Source organism: Schistocerca gregaria, chromosome 7 (genome assembly GCF_023897955.1).
Source record: "Schistocerca gregaria isolate iqSchGreg1 chromosome 7, iqSchGreg1.2, whole genome shotgun sequence".
NCBI classification, from domain to species: Eukaryota; Metazoa; Arthropoda; class Insecta; order Orthoptera; family Acrididae; genus Schistocerca; species Schistocerca gregaria.
Genome location: NC_064926.1, coordinates 304,037,682 through 304,057,864, shown reverse-complemented (window position 1 = coordinate 304,057,864; position 20,183 = coordinate 304,037,682).

Sequence of the window (20,183 nt, the reverse complement as noted above, 5' to 3'; positions counted from 1 at the left end):
TTCTGCAGCATCTCCTCCTCTACCATCATGTCCTCATGGATCACCCCTGTCCACCTCACCACAGAACTCAAAGGTGCGCTCACACTGATCCCATACGTTAAACGCCTCTGGGCAGCACATCTGTTCATCTGTTTTACCATTGCTCATGTGATACCTGGGGATACTGACACCACCGAATAGCACAGGGCGCATTGTTCATAGTGCCACATGCGAGATGCATCTAACTGTGCTGAACTGCCCAATGTGACTGACGCAATGCTGCGAAGTGCGTGTGCGCATAGTTACAAACCATCACAAGCGCATCTGACAAGGTTTTCAAAAATATGGTTCAAATGGCTCTGAGCACTATGGGGCTTAACTTATGAGGTCGTCAGTTCCCTAGAACGTAGAACTACTTAAACCTAACTAACCTAAGGACATCACACACATCCGTGCCGTAGGCAGGATTCGAACCTGCGACTGTAGAGGATCCAGACTGTAGCGCCTAGAACTGCTCGGTCACTCCGGTTGGCTCAAGGTTCTGAATCTTATACTGATGTCATATGGTTATGTAAAATAAGAATCGAGTTGATGTCTCAGAAATTGTATAGTGTTCAAGAAATAATTAATACTCACTTTCTTGTTGTCTCTGCTTGTATGCACGGAAATTCTTGCCCTAACAGAACCTGTTTATGAAAATAGCGCAAAATAACGTCGAATGCAGTCTCCCTCGCGGTCCTAACGTGGTAACCTTCCTGCTTTATACACGCACAAACGTTCCCACCAGTATGGTGTAGAGACTCCTATATTCGAGCACAAAAGGATGTCTTGTGAATGAATCGAGCATTATGACTGGCTCTTATCGAATTTACCCGCCGAATTACTGATGCCGCCGATATCAAAGCACCATCCGCCTTTATTTTTCTTTCTGCAGACAAGACTTTCAGTGGGAAAAAAACAATTTTACACAGAACGCCATATTGCACCTACAGTTAAACCCTGAAAGGTGCTCCTACATATCATCAAATATGGAAAGACTCTTACTCAATTACACTGCTCACTCGCCGAGGACAGGAGCTTGAATATAACATTGCAAAATCTAATCTCCAGTCCAGCAATATATCACCACATACCATGTCGGTGTACTAAACATAGAATTCCTATCCTGTGCCATACAAAATCTGGCTTTATAAACTGAGGTACGATATTACCTCTGAATGAGGTGGTTTTTCTGGGCAAATACCAAGACTGTGATCACAGGACTGTATATTATCAGACCAGCAGTCCGGTTACATGTAGACCGCAATACAACTTCCTGACAAAATCGCTGAATTTTGAAAGTGATTCGGCTAAGGAGCGTGGTATGTAAGCTGTATTTGCGACTCCCTCACTCTGACCTAGCTAGATATTTCTATAGTATTTGTATTCTGTCTCGATACCATGTCAGAGGTTCTGTGATTTATCCACTGAGTTATAGGCGATGACTGATTTAGAAGACTCACAAACAGTAGTAGATGGTGTGCTGATTGAGGTCGTAAGGAAATTTACACGAGCTTTTCAGACCTCTACTGTTATGCTTTCTGATAGAAATGATGTCTATGATTTGGAATCAGGTCTTTCCATTCAAGGACATACCTGTGTTGGACCCTACTGACAGTTGATTACAACCATACTCTCATATTTCTGGCACTCTCATATCTCAAAACTAGTCACCTTTCCTGAACGTGTCTGCTACAGTAAAACTCCAACCTGGTTTTAGTTAGCCCTACGCATCTTGCAACTGCTCCAATTTCTACAACTTTGTGCATGTGATCGTCCCAATTTAAGTCAGAACTGATCAGAAATCGGAGAAAGCCATATCCACCACCTTCTGCAACCAATGTAGAAATAGAACAACCTGAGTTAGTGCCACAGGACTGTGTCTTGACCATTCAGTGGATATGGGCGCATTGTGGTGAATCTCCAAACCAGATACAGATACTACACTCTGAAGCAGATCTGGGTCCATTCACATCTATCAGCCCAACATGCTATCATCGTTATTTTGTACCATCCATCAGAGAAAAATTACAAACTTTAAAAGCTCCACTAACTTCATCGAATATAGAACTCATATAAACACCAATGCTGGTGCGATGACACGAGCTGCAGCAGGGGTCCAGTGCAGAGAGAGATATATCGCAATGCTCCCCAGAATAGCATAGGGCGCAGTCCTCATAGCATTCTTAACAGAACAGCCCGTCTGTCAGTGAATTCACCTGTCACATTCTGTTTTGACAGATTCATCATATTGCAGTCATGTACGCGATCACTGTTTCGGTGCTATCCACCCCAGAAGGTGATGTCCATCCACCAAAACTGTTTCTCCAACTCAAACAAGCGATATCAGTCAATCATTATGTGATAACCAACAGTGTGCCACTGCACAGGTGGGATGGGAAAGACATCATCGAGTACTCTAATAATAAGCATCACAGTTGATAGAGTGAACAATTTTAGCAGTTTTACAGTAATTTCAACACTGACCAATGATGTAACAGCATGTTTGACAACTTCAGTGTCATAGCTAAATCACCCCTTCTCCACTTTGCGAGCATAATTGCGAACGTGGAGATATGACTGTGCAGTACATACATTCATTAGTAATTTCCGAACACATACACCTCGAAAGTATATCAGACAGTGCTCTACATATTTCTAACACCTAGATAGTGGTTAATTTACGATATACCTCTCTGCGTATGGGAGTCACAGAGCATTCTCACTGTTTTAGGGTAAAATTAGAGATTGAAATGACCCTCCTCAGACTCTCATTGACCAACCCGCATTGCAGCACCGTTACCAATTTAATCTGCAACCGACCATAAGCAGACAGCTACATTCCATGAGTGGAGGCTGCCGATTCCGTACCCGTCCAAGTGCACAAGATTTCTCGAGATGAGCCCATGTCGAGGAGGATAGCACTCCTTATCGATGTATAGTAACATATTTCAAAGTGTCGCGATGTAATAGCACACAGTGAACAGAAACAAGAAACGGATGATTTTTATGTGTGACGGAGCTCCAGACAGATGGAGTTCGATGCATTTCATGTAAATCAACTACGTTATCAATTTTAAAGTAATGTTCTAGCGTCTGGGATCAGTTCTAGGAGAGTATTGGCAAAGGAAACATAAACACACACACTCCTAAGGCTACACACTTCCGCAATTAAAACAGGCTACAATGTTAGATTGCTTGAGTTTCCGACCTATCAGTCATGTGGAATGCAGCGCTGTTAATATTCCAATTTATGAAATATATCTCCAGCACTTGGCATACACCCTTCTTTCAGATTTCTCTGCGATAAACTATAGTAGCGAACTGCAAACGAAAAAACTTCTTCCTTAAAATAGTGGTTCAGTGTGATATGTGCGAAATGTAGTCCTCGAGAGATGTATAGCACCCACTGTTCACATCCGATCATGGCTCAGAAATTATACTATGCTCGCATTTGTCCTATATAAAATGATCGTTAGTAATGGAGAATACCTCTTACAAGTAACAGATGTGATTGTGGGAAGAGTGTTGAACACAGAGAAAAAACAACCAGCAGACTGATGTGTGTACACATTTAAGTCCCACATATAAAAATATTCTTAGTGGAGCAACGTTCGTAGGAGCACATTTTGTTAGTGCAGGTTGACTACATTAGGGGCAGGTATGCACTCAGGGGCAAACTTATTGTTCTCCTTCGATTGACAGGTCATTAACCTATTTTTCTCCTCTGATTGGCAAGTACTCAACCTATTGTTCCTCTGATTGGCAAGTACTCAACCTATTGTTCTTGCTAAAAGGATCCTTCCTTTTGATTGTCAGGCACTTAATCTATTGCTCCCCACCCCTCAGAAAACCTCCAACCTGACTGCTACAGGTGCACTTTGAGGTCTGAGTTATCGTAATAGCCCTTCTCACACTTATCAATTTGATTGACTACTTAATTAAATTGATCAATTAATTAACCTCTGCTGGCTGGGGTGGCGGATCGGTTCTAGGCGCTAGAGTCGGGAACCGTGCGACCTCTATGGTCACAGGTTATAATCCTGCCTCAGGCATGGTTGTGTGTGATGTCCTTAGGTTTAATTAGTTCTAAGTTCTAGGGGACTGATGACCTCAGCAGTTAAGACCTGTAGTGCTCAGAGCCTTTTGAACCATTTTTAAATGACTTCTCACTGTCTGGTAAATACCCTCCCCTTCCCTCTCTCACAAAATGGCTAGAACTTCAAATTCCATCAGGACAATGCAACACACCATAGCTACCTCCATGAACCTCAGAAAATAACAGGGAAAAAGGTCACTTGGGCTACCTCCACCAGTCTAAGTCATTCGACCACCACCTCTTCCTAGGCACTGGCTGGAAAAGGACTCAGCCTGTGCTGGAAAGGATGGACGTAAGTCTTTATTTTCTGTCTTTATTTTAAACAGTTAGAAGCAGTACCGCCATCAAGTGTGTTCACCCCGGAGTCCGACACACTTAGTACATGGAGTGGCCACGTGGTTAGAGGTACCATGTTACTACTGACTGTGCAGACCCTCCCACTGAAGGTTCAAGTCCTCCCTTGAGTATGGGTGTGTGTGTTGTTTTTAGTATAGGTTAGTTTAAGTTAGTTTAAGTAGTGTGTAAGCCTAGGGACCGATCACCTCTGCAGTTTGGTTCCTTAAGAACTCACACACAACTGAACATTTGACCTAGTACGCAGTACTGCCACCAGAGGACACTGTCATCCCTTTTGTGAAATAAACCAAGATGGTGGTCTGGTGGTGGTGAGGAACGCTCTCATAACATGATATTCAAGGGTACATTGTTCATTATTATTAAAAAAATTCAGTTTGTCTGCGTTGGATTTGCCTTGCTCATCATTCTCTGTTGTTTGCAAACATGTAGGTCTTCTTAAGTAGTTTTCCATGTCACCCCCATTTCCTTAAAAATATTGTACCACATTTGATACTAAATTATGTAATTAGTTGTGTCCTCCCACTGTTTTCTGGTACAGTTTTGGAATTACTCATGCTTTTAAACGCCATTTCGTCTTTGTCAGCCACCCCCTTAAACTATTGTACTACATTTTACGTACAAATTATGCAAATTAACCTATTGTTCTGGACTTAACCTGCTGTTCTGCTCCATGTCACCCACTGACACACACCCTCCTCTTAACTATTGTACCACTAACACCATGTTGATATAATAAATGTATGCAAATTAATTAAATCGATATTCTTCAAATATATGGGGCAGTTATTTTAAAATTCGCAACATGCATATACACACACATACAGTAAATGGAGCAAATGCACTGCATATGTGGAATATGTGGGTGGAGGCGACTGGATGCAACCGAGTACAGTGCTATACTACTCCACTTGATCAGAAAAATAGTGTATTTGATCTAGGTGTTTGCAGCTATATTACATTTACAAGCAGTTTTAGAACACGGTGTTATGTCATGATCACGTGGGTAGAAGTGACATAAAAAGACCGAAAATACGTATAAATTGAGGGAAAATATCCTGAAATTCGAGGAAATTGAGGAAGTAATTAACGACCTGATGTTTTCTGCCTAGCCATATTGCACCTCTAAGTGAACCACGCCTGTCAGTATAGACTAACCGTTTCGAGCCTATGTGTTCACAGCTCAACACCTGACCTGCTGCCCAGGAGAAAATAAACATTAATAGCTTGTATTTGGCGCATGCACTTGGAGGTACTATCCAATGTGAAATCATTCAACTTGTAATAGCAACAATTATTAGACTGGAAATGACGTAAATACTGATGCAGAGAAATACAGTACACCGTCCTCAGCCACCAATAGAAATATTTGCTTTCATACACATACACCGTGCATATATATATATATATATATATATATATATATATATATATATATATATATATATATATATATATATATATATGGCCACTGCCTTCCGTCTACAGATTACTGTGTTGTTTCGTTTCTTGCTTATACTCATTTTTCACAGACTAATCATTAGTTGGATCCGAGTGTAACGGTGCAAACAGTGCTGAGAAATTAGTGTTCACATTTCCCTTTGTTAAACATCTCTTAAGTACAGTGTAATTTCCAAGGCTCTGTTTTAATCAAAATAATATTCACGACATAATTGTATGTGGAATGTGAGTGAACTTTGATCGTATTCTCGTAATACTAACAAAATTTAATATTTTGTAAAAAACTGTATCTCAGACAATACTTATGTAAAAAGATAATGAAAATCTTAATGTTTTGTTATCTATGATTTTGTAGAAAAATCCTTCTCGTTGTTCGAACTATTGCACTTACAATGTGAGAGTGATGTCTCGTAACACACAGGTCTGGAAAAAAACTGTACTAAAATATTGTTATATTGCTAACCGATATTTGAAAATAGAGTTTATGTGTTAATGCAATGAATCTCTTTCATTGTAATTCTCGTCCTATATAAATGTTAATTGGGGTAAGGTGTTGTGGGACCGAACTGCTGAGGTCATCAGTCCCTAATGCTAAAGCACTACTTGATCTAACTTAAGCTATATTCCGCTAAGGACAAAACAGATACCCATGCCCGAGAGAGGACTCGAACCTCTGACGGGTGGGAGCTGCGTGGACCGTGTAAGACGCCCTAGACTGAGCGGCTACCCCGCGCGGCGGTAAATGGTGTATATTAATGTGTTCTGTAACAATGAGAAATATTTTCAAATTTAAATACATATAGTGAATGAGAGAAAAGTTTCGATATATATTATTTATTACCAGGAAAACACAGTGTGAACCACAATCGATAAATGGTAGTCTTACGTTAGCCGCCATCTGAGGGAAATATTGCAGCGGCAGTTTTAAACTGATTTTGTATGCAGACTTAAATGTTATTGGTTGTAATTGCATTAATAATTGTGTACTAGTGACCGAGGACTCACTCTGAGATAACAACTTTCAATTAGGCTGTGAATACATTGAACTTCTATGAACGCAAGCGGCATCTTAGGTGATATAAATTCTTATCTGCTGACGTATGAAGCCTGGTAATTTCGTAACAACTTTTGTGAAATATTGTGACAGGAAAATACATAGTGTTGTATACTTGTGGTGTTTGACAGAACTGTTCATTTTGCTTAAAGAAAAGTGTGCCACCTCGAGATAAAAGTAGCGTTAATTCTGATAAATTATCTGCAACTACCAAAGTGTCTTTTAAATAACCGCACTGAAATCACTAAAAATGATTAATCTTGTTTAGTTCAGTTTACTAATCATACTTTTAGCTTGTTTGTTGGTTATAAATGATTACTTTTGTGAATGCCCATTTATACTGCTTGACAGATAACGTTGCTATACGTTGCCAGTGGGAGATTTCTTTAACAAAATAACGTTCATTAGCCGGGAAAAGCAGTGATAAAATAAAACCTCATTTTACGTTAGTAATAAGTAACTAATTTTGTTCTAATCTTGCTGAACTTGTACAACACAACACATGCACAAACCAAAAGTCACAATAGCTTTCTCATACTTCGTGGTTGGCAAGGAAAAAAAATTCTTTAAATTAGTCTGAAGATGAAAACAGCAAAAGAAAACTTGTAATAATAAACCCCTATTCAGAACCCAGCACCAGTTTCAGGTTGCATATCCAATGCTTACCAGGAGTAGCAAAAACTTGATCTTCACTATTTGGTTGTGACGCAATTGCATGTTCATATTTAAGCCAGGAGATCTTTAATAGTTAGGTCTGGCTCGTTAAACGTTCAACACAATAACACAAATATTACAGTTAGAGACTGTGTGTTTGTCCTGATGCAACATAAGTGACGGAACACAATTACCTTACTTCCTTGATTCAATATTTGAGAATGACAACACTTAGCGACTACCAACAAACTTTACATGTAATTTCAAACCTTTAGGGAAAATTCTCTCCCGATAAAAGTATATCGTTTATTGCGTTTCCGTTGCTGATGCAAACTTAACCATTAGCCAGGACGTTCTCATTTATTTTTCATTAGTATGACTCCAATTCGCAACACAGTTTGCAGTCAGTATCCACATTTACAGTTTAAAGTACGTACGTTGTACGACACATAGTTCAGAAGAAATCATTTAGACTCGTGAAAATCTACGCTTGCAAAGGTGCGCAGTAGAGCTTCAACATCAAACATGAATTTTAATTTATTACGTCGTTACCACTAGCTCTCTTCTAAAAAAAAACTTTGAAGACAGCATCTAAACATACCACAGAATGTACCTACAAAATTGTGTCGTTGTATTAAACGCAGCTCAGGAGATATGACATCATAAACATGGAGTTGGGTGAATAACTAGCTTTTGCTTAACATGTAGCGGAAATTACGCAGACTATACTGATGCAATGTTTCATAATGTGAGCACTTAGCGAGTTCCAACGAACCTTGAGCATAATTTCGAATCTCTCGTAACCTTTCTATCACTTACATGCTTAGAGTAAAATACTTAATACGTTAAGTCATTTGTAAAGGCCACAGACGTCTGAAGCTGTTTTATACGTAGCTGTTTGATTCTTTAAGGAACCGTGAGTTCACTGGTAAACAAGATACGTTCATGGTTTCCCTCACACCCTCTTCAGCCTTGGAGAAAACGAGTGAGGAAGGTCGAACTGAACGTAATGCTTGCTGAATCAGATCGTTTTCCTCCATTCTCTTTTATATTCCCTCTTCGTTCTTTTTCGAACGCTAATTTCAATTTTCGGCCGCACGCTCGGCGTGTAGTCTGGGGTAAATGGGGCGTGCGATCGTTTCCCCGTATCTCTGCCGCCCGTGAATGGGAATGTTGGGGCAGTCTCCACAGGAGGCGATTGTTGATGGCCGATACACACGATACGCCTCCCACGGCAGCCATTTAAGTTCCCCTTATGTTCCCGGTACAATCCACTGTGAACGACCCAGATGGCTGGCAACATGACATCAACCACCCGGTGATGTTACAATTATACGTTTCACATTTATTTTCGCTGGTAAGTAGTAAGTCTCACCTACAACTATAAACAGTGAATTAACGTATAATAGATTGTCCGGCATTTGCATACAGTTTCGCACTACTGACAAATGACATAGAACTCGCAGTGATAAATACCTAACTACTTTTTTAAAAATGTTTTGGCATCGGAACGTGTCCATACAGCCATCTCTACATTGTAAATGTTATATTACAAGTTATAATTCATTCTGACAGTTCGAAGTGAACATTACGTTAAGTCGTACCTGGAACGAAGTTAAATAGGCTTAATAAAGGACTGATTCCGACGTAAAACAAGTTTTACAACCACAGCGCAGTGAAACGAGAAAACAAGACGAAAATATACCACGGGATACATAGAAATAGCATGATATAAAAATCCTACCGATAACGCAATGAAAAATGGTAAATCGCCTTTGGTACACATTTGAGATATTCTAAATTTAATCTATATTGAGGTCTGTACATGTAAATTAACAATAAAACGTTCTTCCGTATGTCCTCTGAGAGTTGTTTCAAATGCTGCAGAGAGAAAACTGAATATTTTTGCAGCTCTATAACTACCTTGTAGATAGAGAAGGAGAACATTTTACTAGAACCAGATTTAGGTATTACAGACATACGTATAGTTGTCCCAGTATTCAGACATATACTGTATATGGGAAGTACATGGTGACGCCCATTTAGAGGCAGAGCGTTTCATACTCTGCTGAGTAGCACGTGGAAAGATAGTCAGTAAACTGAGCTTTGGACGTTCCCTGGCATTCTAATTACGGAGAGCATTAGATTAACAGCCCAACAGATTGACGTTGGCTCTGTAGACGAACTCGTAAAGTAGTTTATTTGTTGCTATATCCTGGGATGCTGACAAGGCTTGAAGGCTGCTTCGGAACTGATGGCCAAGAGCCCGAAATTAACTACATGTACATTTATAAAGTGCTTTTACCGAGTACATTGTGGAAACATATGGATTGAATCTTCTTCCTTTTCGCAAACACATGAGAGGGGTGGCGCTTAGATTGAGTCGATAGAGATGTTTGTTGCACTTCCAGTGATTAAATTTCAGCCATGCCTTAAATGTCGTGAAATCCTTGAAGTTTGTGCCTTATTATACGATGGTACTCTTATAATAGTGGGATGAATTAGTGCATAGTGAATGACTTTTGTTTAGATGTCCGATACCATTCGTCTTGCCAGTCCAAGGACAACAGCTTTCTAAGCATGGACATTGTACTTGCAAGAAGGAGTTTATCATATTTAATAGCTCCATGCAGAGATGTTTTCTTTGCTAGGTCATCTACATGTTCATTTCTAGGTAACCCAGAGGGGCGTTTCTGCGCTACTTTCTCTGCACCTGAAACAGAGCCTCGATATTTGCTGCAGCTATGGTGCTAGTACAACTATTATGACGGTTTATATGATGGAGAGGGAGATGGAGAGTGTTTTAAGGACGCACGTCGGCAGGGTCTTTAGCATCCGCTCAGTAACAGATTGAGACGGGTGTCAAGGCAAGACTCAGAACAATAAGATAAAACAGGACGTAAGACACAGGAAACTAGCTTGGAAAAATATGGACCTACTTGCATCGAAGCGTGGGACGAAGCATTCTGCCAGCAGTAAAACATGGACAACTCAGGAAGAAAGTGGCAGAGGGAGCTAAAACAATATAGTAGATGGTAGTGGCTGGCTGACCACAGGGAAAAAGGGAGGAGCCAGACACTGTGCGATACACTAAAACCTCCAGCCTAAAAGTTTAGGCCAGGGTCCAGACATACCACAATTCTTTAAAACCCTAGACACACATGCCTCATCATTAGCTAAAACACAGGGCAGATCCCCATCAACTTGTGCTTCTGCCCTTGCAACACGGTATAAAATGCAGTCTGTTAAAATGTGCACACCACAAGCATCACAAATCGGGGTATCCTCCCGCCGTAATAGAAAACTGTGTGTGAGAGGACAGCGCACAATCCGAAGACGCGTGACACCCGGCAGGAGGAACGCCACGGCCGAGCTGTTGACTTCGCCAACCGCAGTTTATTGGCCGTCACCCCCAGCCATTCTTCCTCCCACAGCTCCGTGCACTTCTTGTGGAGTGCAGTAATGATGACAGACTGCAAGGGAATAGGACACTGGACCACATCCTGCTCTCTGCAGGCCTCCTTGGCAACCCGATCAGCCTGTTTATTGTCCCATATTCCTACATGACCAGGCACCAAGCAGAAGGACACCTCCTTACCCCGCCGCTGGAGGAAGTACAGTTGGTCATACATCAGCTGGACCATCTCCTCAGTTGGGAACAGATTCTGCAATGATTATAAGGCACTAAGAGAATCGGAGCAGAGGAGAAGTCGATTGCTCCGAACACGATTCATGCGCTCCAGTGCCTTCAGGATCGCGTGGAGCTCCGCTGCGAAAACGGCATATGCACCAGAGAGGCAAATGCGGGTAACATGATCAGCGAACACTACAGAAAAGCCAATGAAATTCTCCTGTTTGGAAAACGTAAAGACCAGCCATATCCATCGCAGAGAGGCTATCCCGTTTTCGAATCCTATAGGGCCGCGTCTCTCGTTGCCGGTTATCAAATAGCCGTGCCAGAGGAAGCTGAGCAACGGTATGGTATGCAGGTGTGTATGGTGTGGACAAAGTTTTATACGCCTGGCGCACCTTAAGTAGCCGCCGCCTCATATGAAGTGGCGGTTCACCAGCCTCTGCACAGAGGCTTGGTATGGGGCTAGTTCTGAATGCCCCAGTGGCCAACCGAAGCCCTTCATGGTGCACAACATCTATAAGTAAGAAGGCCTCGCAGACCCATACACATGCACCCATAATCGAGCCGAGATCGCACAAACGACCTGTAAAACTGGAGCAGACAACTCCTGTCCGCTCCCCATGTACCGTGGCTAAGACATTTTAAAATACTTAAAGCCCTAAGTGTCCGTCGTTTCAGGTCTTTAAGATGAGGTAACCACGTAAACTTCGAGTCAGAAATGAGCCCCAGAAATCTCACCGTGTCTTTAAAAGCGAGGACAGTGTCCTTATCCTCAACTCAGGAAAGGTGAAAATCGAACGAGAATGGCGAAAAAGAACACACTAGGACTTCTCGGTGGAAAACTTAGAACCACTCTTCTGCGCCCAGTCATCCAAACGTCTAAGAGTAAGTTTCAACTGACGCATTGTCGTTGCAAGGCTTGAAGAAGAGCAAAACAAAGAGAAATTATCCACAAACAAGGAACACTGGACAGGATTTTTCACTATGGAGGTAATGCTATTAATACCGACTGCAGTCACACTCAAAACGCTACCCTGAGAGACACCGTTCTCCTGCTCAAACCGGTCAGACATGGAAAGCTTATAAAGTGTGTTCAGTAAAGAACAGGAACAATAAAAATCCTCGATTATCTTTTGAAATGGAAAAGGAGTTTTGTGGCTTTGCGGTTTTGGTAGAGTGAAACCAAATACCTCACAGTTTTAACGAAAAGTCTGTGATAGAAGGCAAATACAGAGCTGTTATATTAAGCTTAGTCTCGATGGCTACAGGACAATGCTTTCACAAGGTCAACGCAGACAAATTGTTCTATATCTTTCGAAACGGAGCAAGAAAAACTGTTTAGATGGTTCAAATGGCTCTGAGCACTATAGGACCTAACTGATGAGGTCATCAGTCCCCTAGAACGTAGAACTACTTAAACCTAACTAACCTAAGGACATCACACACATCCATGCCCGAGGCAGGATTCGAACCTGCGACCGTAGCGGTCGCGCAGTTCCAGACTGTAGCTCCTAGAACCGCTCGGCCACTACGGCCGGCAAAAAAAACCTTTTTAATGCTGATCATTACATTTATAGTATCGGTGAGACTACTGAATGTTGAGACAAGTTGGAAAAGTTTGCCCCTGCCACTCCTAATTGTAGAGTGAAACATGGCGGTGTGTAACGTAACTATGTCGGTTAATTAGAAACAGCGTTCTGTAATCGAGTTTCGAATTCGAAGAATTCGTCCACACATGGAGTACCCTTTCCGTCAGCAAACTGATCTCTCGTTGGAAGATGTTCGTCGCCAGGCTGACTCTGTTGAGAAATAAATATGTAGATATGAGGAGTAAGAATGTAATACGCTAATAAAGTTCGTTCTATTTAAAGAGCCCCAAGAGTTTTCACATTAAAAATTCGGAAGCATTACTTTTCAGCACGTTCCCGTGCTAAGAGTATTTTATATTGTGACTCTTTATTTTTTCGTGCGTGTACCACTAGGGCAATAATGTTATTTTAAGAGTTGATGAGTATGGTACGTGGTTCTTGCTGCGGTTTACTACGACAGCAGTTATGTATTAAAGTGACACATGTACATTCGTACGTATGCGCCAAGGGTGACGGTGTACATTTGCGAATATAGGAGTATGGACCTGAAAATGGAAAACAGCAGTAATCAGCGGATAGTGTTGTAAATGAGTGATTAGAATCTAAATGGAATTGTCTTTATTTAGTTCTTTGTTTATCATCAGTAACTGTTAATTTTTATATCTCCCTCGGTTTTGCTACGGACAGAAAAAACTGAAACTTTCTGACGTCTTATGTACGCCGGTCCAACATTAGAATTCAGGACTTAAGTTTTCGTGTTAACGGGTTGGAATGTGTGTCTCTCTGGATTCGAACCACGGACGTCGTTCTAATGAGAAAAGTACTTTTATGCAGCATTCGAGGTGTTTTTAGCGTAAAAGAAAAATCCTGCGTAGATCTGTTAGTCTTTTCGATTTTGCCGAATGCTAAGGTAATGTCAGGATCACACAGATTTCCTTTGCACGAAGGATAATCAGATCCCTTCTAATAATGTCATGTTCACACGGTTGTCGTTCACATGAAAGATGATGAGTTCTCGCTTCAAAAATAAAACTCGTGATAGGTGCTGGGCACACAGAAGTGTGCCTGTGATATCAGGGTAGCCTCGGATCAGTGGCCTCCTTGTGTCAACTCCGGCCGTCACTCAAGTGGTCCCCAGATCCGGGCTGACGGTGTACGGTAGTGCTAGCCGTAATCGTCCACATAATCTATTCAAGCGTGCGACAAAAACACCCCACAGCATTTCTTCCCCCGCCACTTACAGAGTCCACGGGGGATTTAAGCGGCGAGAGACGCATTGCATCCCGTTCCTATTAGGCGAGAGGCACTGGGCGTAATGCGTCTGGAGAGCAGGATCATAAATAACGCAGAGCAGGTCCTTACCACCATTATACGGGGAGACTAATGGCCTCCCGGCTGGCAGGTACACTGCTAGAGCGCTCCCGGAAACGTGGTAACAATTAACCCCGGCTGTGTTCGTCCGCGGCCGACGCCCACAGTAGTCGGACCGAGTTACAGCTGCGCTACGGCGAGCACACGACTGCTCGCGGAAAGTGGTGATTTTTCCGATATGGTCACTGTACAAGGACTGTTCAAAAATTCCGGAACTTTGTGCACAAAATTTTTCTACGTTTACCTTTTACTTATTATGCATGGTCTCCTTCGAAATACTCTCCTCCACGATTGATACAGTGCTTCCGATTCCGTTTCCACTTCCGAAAACAGTCCTGGTATGGCTCTTGCCGGATGGTACGAAGCGCCGTCTGTGAATTTTCTTTTATATCGTGTATCGCTGCAAATTTTTCTTCTTTAAAGTGCTTTTCAGCTGAAAATAAAAGAGTCCACAGGGGCCAGCTCTAGAGAGTATGCAAGATTAGACAGCACAGTGATTTCGTTTTTTGTGTAGTAGTCACGCACGAACAGGGACGATGGTGTGTCTGCGTTAGCGTGATGTAAAAGCCACAAATTGTCTCATCACATTTAGACCGTTCCTACTCCAATTTTCTCGCAGGTGTCGCAACACGTCCGATAGTACCATCAGTTAACAGTTTGCTCCTGTGTCACAAATTCATGATAAACTAATCCTTCGGTAGACGAACGGCGTCGTGAACGAGGGTCATCTTTAACTTCCGTCTGGCCATTTAAAAACCGAGTAACCATTCTTAACACGGAGTAAGGCTTAAACACTCATCACCGTAGGCTTCATGCGTCATTCGGTGTGTCCCTCTAGAGATTCACGAAAAATTTAATGCAGATGCTTTGCTAGTCTAACTCTGCCATATCAAAATTCGCAAACAGTGAGACGCAAAGTTCTACTCAATACAGCAATGAACAATAGACATACAACATTGAAACTTCCGATGGTTACACATTAAACACTGGTGTGTGCAGGAATGCCAACCGCATTTCGCTCCAATACATCATTGGCGCGAAATTTCGCATGTTCCGAATTTTTTTGCCACCGTTTGGACACAGACATCTCGTAGAAATAACACAGTATGAGCAGACACTAGCTGTACTGAGACACGTAGGACGAAAGCAACGCCGAATAGTATACGCTCCACTTTGCAAAACTTCGTCACTCTGCAGACAAAACAGTGTCTAAGATTAACGACGTAATATGTGTATTCAGAAATGGCCGTCTATCAAGACGCAATGAAGGCACGCAAGCTTGGATGTTAGTTTTCTCTCACTACAGATCACACTACGTGTCACTACGCCCCGCGGGATTAGCCGATCGGTCTTAGGCCCTTAAGTCATGGACGGTGCGGCTGGTCGCGGCGGAGGTTCGAGTCCTCCCACGGGCATGGGTGTGTGTGTTTGTCCTTAGGATAATTTAGGTTAAGTAGTGTGTAAGCTTAGGGACTGATGACCTTACCATTAAAGTCCCATAAGATTTCACACACATTTGAACATTTGCACGTGTCACTACAACGACGCTATTTACGAAGGATGGACACAGTTGCTAATTTCGTGGCATATTGAGGCTAGTGGTAGCTACCGGGATATGTTAATATTGATCTTGATAACGCATATGACTCACGGGGCATCGCTAGGTTCGTAAGGTTAACTACCACCAAAGCTAATCTTAGTCACAAAGAAAAATACTATGCACAAGAGTATACGATGGATAGAAATCAGATATTCCACCTTAACAATCGCAGTGACGATCTAAAAGCTTCCAACGTACGAACTGACAACACGACGACGCACTTCGCAAAACAACGGCGTAACCAAAAGACACCACCATCAACGAGTAAAATTAATAAACACAGGCTGTCTAACCTGCAGATTCCACTTAAATGCTTTCCCACCCAAACTTCGAAGTATCATGTAAACCCAGCCAGTCATTGTGGACCTTGAGTACTACTTTTACGTAAAACTAAGCATAAGTTCAACTTCCAAAGAAGTAATTTTATCTTTAACTATCAGCCATTGCTAACCAACGATAACGTCTGTATGCAGTTCTCGCCACAACAAGATCATTGGTTAAATATGATTATAACATCTTAAATCTTTCTCAAAACTCTCAGTCTATCTGAACTAAATGTAATTTTGCTTCCTTTAAAATTAATTACCTTTCATAAAACGTAAACAACCTTTGTCGTTTCTTAAATCGTTAATGTCTTTCCTCTCGTTGCAAATTAATAAACGTAAATTATTATTTGAGTATCTTTGAGAGTTAATATCTCTGAACTTCACTTCGATACAATGCTAACCTCTTTCTTTACGTATCTGTGGCTTCCCTTTAATACTCTGCTAAGTATGAAAATTAATCGTCTGTTGGAAGATCGAACTTTGCTTTCAAATATCTTTCCACTAATAATTCGGCGATAATGATAGTCAGGGGCCTCGTTTTTATGGTTTAAAACGGAAATTATCTGTCTTTGTTGCCTTTTCTTAATTCGTGTACTGGTACAAATCAGCATATTTTGTTACGAGTGCTGGTTATCTACACAAAACTGCACTAAGCGGAAACGTGTTAATCAAAAAGGAAAAACAAAAATCACACAAAAAATCCTGAGTTTCACCGCCACTTTTAATCTAGGTGAACACACACACACACACACACACACACACACACACACACACACACAGAGAGAGAGAGAGAGAGAGAGAGAGAGAGAGAGAAAATGGTACTAGGGACCGTGGGAAAAGCTATAAAACCGAGATCGGGTGTGCACATCTTCGACAATTTCAGATTGGTTCTGAAAACTAAATTAACAATGTAGGACGTCCGCTCTCCTCACAAAAACAGCGCGTCTCTAGAGAGATTTCCAAAATTTATTACAATAAACGACGCTCACGCTGAAGGCATTACTCCACAACCACAACACACTAAAGCAACGCAACTATTCCGTTAGCGCATGCTATAATCCACATCACATAATCAAATAATGACTACACCTGATAACGTCTCTCCTTTTCCACAAAGCAACATAAAAATATCCAACTAAATGAGACACGGTACACCTAGCAACGTTTGGCTGTCAAGCAACCAAACCTTCATCCACTAATAATTAACAAACAGGAGAAATTAATCTCAGACATCGATTAATCGTAGCCTCAACTGCTACTACTCAAAAAATTCTACGTTTCGTCTCAAATTTATCTTCTGCTTTTCCCTCCACACGGTGAGCTTAAACTTCACCCAATTCTGAGAAACAATTACTTTCTCCAGCAAGCTGATGACGTTATCAATGTATCTACCGACTTAAGTTTTGCTTTTAACTGTCTAAATCCCGTAGCAGACTAACTTATTGCGACCCTTTCATTGCAACTCGCTCGTCGAGACTAACTCTTGATACCATCTCGTGAGCCTAACTCTTGAGAGATTCTCGACAGACTGACTAATAAAATTATTAAGGGACAATTCAAGAAGCATTTACGGCGAACAAACATAACACGCTCATTCTCTCTTTAATAATAGTTATTTCTTCTTAGCAGCCGCCGGAGTGATGTTGTTAGTCGGCTGGGCCTACTAGATTTGTTGACTTGAATAAAACCTGATTTTCACGTAAATCAGGCGATATAATCTACAACATTTTAACATGCACATGTACAATAAAACTTTGGAAACCCATAAATAAACTCTCGGTTCTTTCAAATAATAGTCAACACCGAGAATAAGATGAGGTGATAATACCCTGTAATGAGCTTCAAATTTGGTGCATTACACCACCCACAGCGGAAGTACGGCTCCCATATGGGTTACTCACAGCGCTGAAGGATCAAAATCTTTATGAGAAATTACGATTCCACGAATTTTTTATGCCATACTGCCACAATGAAAAGTATCTGTGTTGCTCACTCGGTGTCTCGTTTTGGTAGAAGATGTGGATACCAAGCAGTGCCTTATTTCATGCTGTACGACATGACTCCCTCTCCTGTCCCAGTCTCTGCCTTTCAGAACAGCATTTAATCCAACGTCCTCAATGATTTTTTGGATACAGTCCATACTCTCTCTTCCTCAACAGTTCCCGCTAATAGGACGCGAATTTTACTCTGATCTCTTAATATATGTCACGCCGTTCTTTCTGCTCTTTGTGCGAGTGTTTTCAACGTATTCCTCTCCTCAACAGTACTGCGGAAAAGTCCTCATTTCTTATCGTTTTTCGTAATTTTCAACATCCTTGTATAGTACTACACCTCAAAATCTTCTATTATTTTCTCTGACAGTTTTACCACAGTACATGATTCACTTTCATTCAGTGCTGTGATCGAAACGTAAATTTTCAAACATTTATTCCTCACATTACAGTCAATCTGTATAATATATAAAAATTCACGCTCCGTCTGTATGTGCTCGAAAACCGCAAAAAGTTGTCTGCCGATTGCTTTGAAATTTTGGCACAACGTTGCATTGGAACGTGTTCGCGTTTTTATGTACCAAATGGTGCATCATAAATAAATATATACTAGTAATTTATAAGGGAAATTGTTGTCACCAAAAATCTCGAAAATTTCTTGATGATGTACTTCAAATCTTATACTCTAATGAACATTTCGTTATAACTAATTATTGTATACTTTGTCATATAATTAATATTATTATATATAATTATTGTACTATATGTGTGTAGTATATATAGGGGTAAACGGTATCAAATATCTCTAAAGGATCTTGACCGACACACTTCAAATTTTTACACAATATTGTAGATGTAGATGAAGATGAAATGGGAGATACGATACTGCGTGAAGAGTTTGACGGAGCACTGAAAGATCTAAGTCGAAACAAGGCCCCAGGAGTAGACAACATTCCATTAGAACTACTGACGGCTTTGGGCGAGCCAGTCCTGACAAAACTCTATCATCTGCTGAGCAAGATGTATGAGACAGGCGAAATTCCCTCAGACTTGAAGAAGAATGTAATCATTCCAATCCCAAAGAAAGCAGGTGTTGACAGATGTGAAAATTACCGAACTATCAGTTTAATAAGTCACTGCTGCAAAATACTAACGCGAATTCTTTACAGACGATTGGGAAAACTAGTAAAAGCCGATATCGGGGAAGATCAGTTTGGATTCCGTAGAAATGTTGGAACACGTGAGGCAATACTGACCCTACGACTTATCTTAGAAGCTAGATTAGGGAAGGCAAACCTAAGTTTCTAGCATTTGTAGACTTAGAGAAAGCTTTTGACAATGTTGACTGGAATACTCTCTTTCAAATTCTGAAGATGGCAGGGGTAAAACATAGGGAGCGAAAGGCTATTTACAATTTGTATAGAAACCAAATGGCAGTTATAAAAGTTGAGGGGCATGAAAGGGAAGCAGTGGTTGGAAAGGGAGTGAGACAGGGTTGTAGCCCCTCGTCAATGTTATTCAATCTGTATATTGAGCAAACAGTGAAGAAAACATAAGAAAAATTCGGAATAGGTATTAAAATCCATGGAGAAGAAATAAAAACTTTGAGGTTCGCCGATGACATTGTAATTCTGTCAGAGACAGCAAAGGACTTGGAAGAGTTGTTGAACGGAATGAACAGTGTCTTGAAAGGAGGATATAAGATGAAAATGAACAAAAGCAAAACGAGGATAATGGAATGCAGTCGAATTAAGTCGGGTGATGCTGAGGGAATTAGATTAGGAAATGAGACACTTAAGGTAGTAAAGGAGTTTTGCTATTTGGGGAGCAAAATAACTGATGATGGTCGAAGTAGAGAGGATATAAAATGTAGACTGGCAATGGGAAGGAAAGCGTTTCTGAAGAATAGAAATTTGTTAACAGCAAATATAGATTCAAGTGTCAGGAAGTCGTTCCTGAAAGTATTTGTATGGAGTGTATGGAAGTGAAACACGGACGATAAATAGTTTAGACAAGAAGAGATTAGACGCTT